This window comes from Lissotriton helveticus, chromosome 2_1, assembly GCF_964261635.1.
Source record: "Lissotriton helveticus chromosome 2_1, aLisHel1.1, whole genome shotgun sequence".
In the NCBI taxonomy this organism is placed as follows: domain Eukaryota; kingdom Metazoa; phylum Chordata; class Amphibia; order Caudata; family Salamandridae; genus Lissotriton; species Lissotriton helveticus.
The window spans coordinates 1,649,779,809-1,649,785,238 of NC_136059.1; positions in this window are offsets into that span (position 1 = coordinate 1,649,779,809).

Here is a 5,430-nt window from a genome sequence, read left to right on the forward strand (position 1 = left end):
TAAAATATAGGACACAAAAAGGTCAAGAAAGAATGCGACACCACTGTACTACAATACACCATCACATTGCAATAATGCAGCACATAAATACAGCAGCAGAAAATGCAACAGAGTACATCATCACTACAACAAAACACTACACAATAAATATGCACACACATTATTGCCGCACATCACCATCTCCAGAAATTCGTTTTCATAATACAATAGTAACATTTACCAGCTACAAGCACTGCCTTAACTTACTGTGAAAATGTTACTGGTTGAGGGTGGATGGAACCCTACTCAAACAGCAACCACAATCCTTGTCCGGGTGAGGCAGAAGTGATGGAGCATGAATGTTAACTGACAGTTGCCTCTACCAATTTTCACTATCACAAGCAATTTACAATAATATTTTTTTTGATGAAAACTGGTTAAGTAAAAAAACGTGAGATTTCATACTGCATCGTAAAAGCATGTAGAAGTGTTTACAAAATGGAAATGTGAAAGAGAAATATTGACTATTTACCTAATCATGAAATCACGTGTTTTAAGAAATTAAACCTAATTAACATAGAAAGTGCAGTGACAATAACTTCTAAAAATTGTCAAAATGAAGTAATGTCTGCATAATAAAGCACCTGAAATGATTAAAATGCTTTATTTAGAAATAGTCGATAGTATGTAAACCTGATGCTTATTCTAACGTTATGTGATAAAAACGTGAACTCCAGAATGATACGTTAATATTGGTTTTGAAAATGATAAACATGCAAATGATAATTTTAGTGGTGTCTAATATTGACATATAGCCTTTAAAGAATAATAATGAATGAATGAATGAATGGATGAATAATATTTTATTGTTGGTTACTGAAAACCATTACATAAAACCAGAAATACAAAAGTCATCACATTACAAAAAGTTAAAATCAAGGAATTTCAAAAATCAAATTAAAAAGTTACTCCACGAATGCAGAAAAGCCAAGGGAAAGGTTCATGGGCCGGCGAAAGACTCTGTGATCCGACCAGTAGAAGTCATCAGCATAGCCCGTACTTGGAAGATGAACTTCCCAAAGGCGGCCATGTGCATTACCATGGACAGGGTGTAGAGGTGAAAAATCCCATCCTTTGCAGAGCGCAACCCAGAGTTTCTAAGTCGTGGCCTAAGATAAAGACTGCGGGGCAACCGCAAGGCAGGGCAACAGTACAGAAGATGTGCCAATGACTCCCGTTTATAGCTGCAAAGCCTGCATTCCTGTGCTCCTAGGCTGGCCGTGCCACACGGGTATAATTCTTTAAGGGGCAGTGGGTGTAATCTGTAAGCCAAGATCTTATGGAGGGCTACCCCTGTGAAAGATGCTGTTTAGGAGTATGAAGGGTGTGCGGGAAACACAAGGTCTCATGCAGGTCTTTTCTTCTCCTCAGGGACTACAGATCCAGTTCCCGTGACCGCGCACGCACTTGTTTTTTAATCGCGTTTTTGATGGCAGGATATGTAACATATTCAGGGTTCCAGGAGTCCATGGCAAGGTTGAGATGGGCCTTAGCCACTTCAAGGTTGGCCGACCAAGGATTCCCTGGCTCTCTGAAAATGCATTTCAGGACTGCCTTCAGTGTGTTCTCTTGTGCCGCCGTTGTTAGAAAATAATATTTACTTAAGGCGGCCAGCTCTTCCAGGTTTTGCTGGTTGAGTGAGAACTCCAGGCGAACGAGGATGTTTCTGGTGCAGCTTGGCAGGTGGAAAAGTCTCTTATATGCCCTGCAATGAATTTTTTCTAGTTCATGGCTCAGTTTGCCCGGGAATGCCTGGAGGGCATAGTTGAGTGCCGGCATGAGCTTGGCTTTAAGCACTCTGATGATGGCCGTGGTAGACGGACTGTGTAGGGAGGCTTGCAGCTTGCAGATGGCATAGGTGATGGATTTACCTTTGGCCTGGATTGACTTAAGATGGGCACTTGGGAGCCCTGACTCTTGAAAACAAATGCCCAAGTAGATGCAGCGCTGTGTACTTTACAGCAAAAGATTACCTAGCCTCCATTTCAAAGATTTTTTTCTTTGGGTAATGCCCGAATATAATTACCTTTGATTTTGTTCGATTAGCTACAAGCCTGTTTTTGTCGTTGTATACAGCAAGTGCCGTCAACACCTTTTGCAGCCCCATTCTCGTGTGGTCCAAAAGGACCAGGTCATCAGCATATTGCATAAAGTATATTTTGCGCCCGCCGATCTTTGGGGTGGCCAGGGTGGCGCCAATCAGGGCCCTCTCCATGTCCGCTGTATATAAGTTGAAAAGTAATGGGGCTAGCACACACCCTTGTTTTAGGCTTCTGTCTGTGTAGATCTTAGCAGAAGCATGGTCCCTTGAGAGTTTGATACGCACCCAAGTTTTTTGATACAGGGATTGTATCGCTCCATTGGACCAGCTTGTGCCACAGAATTGCACGGTCGACCCCATCAAACGCCGCCGAGTAGTCAATAAAGCAGGCGAAGAGGGGAAGACTTTTGCCTGTCCGTGCGCGATACGCCAGGAAAGAGAGGGCGATGATGTTATCAACTGTGGCTGACCCAGGTCTGAATCCGGTTTGGCAGAATGGAAGGATGCCAGCTGCACTTGACCAGTCTGCGAGGTCCCTCAAGATGGCGCTAGCATAAGCTTTACCCTCAATATCCAACAAAGCAATCGTGCGGTAATTAGCGGGTTCCGATTTTGGGCCTTTTTTGTGAATAGGCTGTAGAAGCGAGCCTCTCCATGAATCTGGGACTTCCCCCAGGAGCCAACATTCGGAGTACAGTTGGGTCAGGTTTTTAGTCCAAAAGTCAATGTTTGCCTTGAATAAGTGCCCGGGAAGCCCATTGGGGCCCGGTGCGGCGTTTTGTATAATGTCTTTTAACATTTTGGAGACCAACGATTTTCCCGGTGGGACCGTCATCTCGATGGTAGGATCAAGATAGTCACCAGGGATGGATGTTACGTTTTGCATATTTGCGGGACCATCATTAGTATATAATGCCTTAACATGGGCGACCCAAATAGAGGCTTCTAGGGCATTTTCTCTATGGTTAGGGCCTCGTCCCATGTTGCATATGTAGTTCCAAAACTCCTGTGATTTTCCCGGGCTCAACAAATCAAATATAATTAACCATTGTGCTTCACTGTGGGCACGTTTTGCAGCCCACACCTTTTTTACATGACTTTTTTTAGCTTCTTGTAATTGCTTCTTGTTTTGTTTTGTCCCGCTTTTATGGAACCGTTTACGTTCCTTGTTTAGTGTTTTGGCACTTGTTTTGATTTCTATGTTATAACCATATTTAGGGGGGAACGCCTGTGCGACACACTATTCTGATTCCCACGAAGAATCGCTGCCAGGGTCTCTGATGTGGCGTTCCAACTTTCTATTGCGCCATTTTTCTGTCCACTCGATGGCCAGCCTGTCCACTGATTTCCCAGCTATTAAATCTGGTTATGGTGGTTTGTACCCATTTGATCCTTCTGGGCAGCTTTGTTAATTCTTCTCCATCCGCATCTCCGATGTATTCAAGCTTGTGGCGTTGGTCCACGATGAGGTTCAAAGTGACAGTTAAGGCAGCATGATCGCTATCGCTACGCGGATGGACTGAAAAATTTGACATCAAGAGTTGGAGTTTGCCGCTTAATATTATGTAATCGACCGTGGTTTGGTTATTGAATGTGGGGCTGACCGTCTGCCCCGGGCTGTTCTTTAAGAGGACAGAGTGGGCCGTCGCCAGGTTATGGGATTTTAGTAGTTCATTTAGGGCAACAGTTGCCCCAGCCTGGTGGCTGCGTTTGGTCAAAACCCCTATATTGTGAGTGTTAAAATCGCCAAGAATGATACATTAAAGGCCCGCAAATTGAAACAGTAAGCACTCAATATGGTGTATCAACATGGCCGGGTTAGATGAAGACCCATGCGGGTTGTGGTAAAGATTGATTAACAATATTGAGAAGTTACTATTTGCCAGGCGACAGCCTTTCAGGATGCCTGCCTGGAGGAAATCCGGTAGGTTAGAGATTTCTGCAAATTCCAAATTTAGTGCGTGTTTAATGTAGGCGGATATCCCTCCCGCGGGTCTACCAAAGATGTTAAGCTTTTTTTCTGGTTTTCCATACTGAGCATAACCTCTCAGGGAGAGAGGGTGGATTTGCCAAATTTCTTGCGTACAAATTATGTCTGCTTCCTCCATAAATGACAGCGCATTTTGATTGAGAAGCAACCGCCTAAGGCCGTCAACGTTCCAAGACATGACTTTCAAGCTCACCGGAGACCCTACCTTCTCTGTGAATTTTAGGTCTATATTTTTCATGCGTCGTGGAGAGTGACCCCTGGCGTTAAGGCGCGATCCATTAGGTCCTGGAGTTTAACCCCTTCGACGCTCATGACGAGCTGGGCTCGTCATGCAGTAGCCTCCTGCTACACTGATGACGAGCCCAGCTCGTCATGTAAAGTGGTATCTGCAGTGCTTAATTTGTGCCGGTGCTTTCCGGTGCTAAGCACCGGCACTTAATTATCAGGGCCGGGTCTACACGCGATTTTGGCTGCACGCTACTTCACACGGGTCTCCCCGCCTGTGAACAGCCGATTTCACACATGATTGTCACCATTTCAAATAAGATACTGCTGCACCTGCGTTATTAAGCACACATACAGTGCCAGAAACTCACTGGATTCCTGCCCCATCATAAATTGCACTACCAATAAAGAACGCTTAGAAAATATATTTTAAACCTGCTCTGTCACTAGTTGGGAATCGTGATCGTCAGGCGTGTGTGTCCTCCTGAGTCAGACCAATGGAATCAGGGTTTTCACTACCGCCCGCCCTAGCATACTGCGCAGCCGCCCGCAACGTTTTTCAGCTTACGACACAAGAAGTAAGCAGCGTGGTGCGCAGCAGGCCTCATTAGCCAGTGCTTTGGTGGTAGAAAGCAGCACCAGGCCTAATCACTTAGTATAGGCAGTCTGCAGCCATAGGGGTCACGACTCAACCCTGTGAACAGGAGGGTTGCGAGAGAGCCCCGAATCAGGCGGGCTGGGGCCGTGCGAGTCACCCCGGGACAAGGAGCATTGAAGGAGACCTGTGCACGAGCGATAGAGAGAGTCCCCATGGGCGTCCGCAGGGGGGGGCAAGAGGGGGCGCTTGCCCCCCCCTGGATCTAGGCCCGATTTCCAAGGCGATTCAGAAGTGGAAAAGCAGGCCCACATACCTGGGACGACTTTCATGCTGGGGCAACACCTGAAAGGCTGCTACAGCCCGAGTGTGACTCTCAGCAGGACACAGAGTCAGCCATTGCATTGTCATGGTCAGAATGATAATGGGCCGGCAGAGGAGACACAGCATGGAGCATCTCCTCCCATCCTACGCCTCAGGAGAAGAGGTTGAGTCCTTGGGGAGGTGCTGATGCTTTTGAGCAGCACAATTAACAAGTCT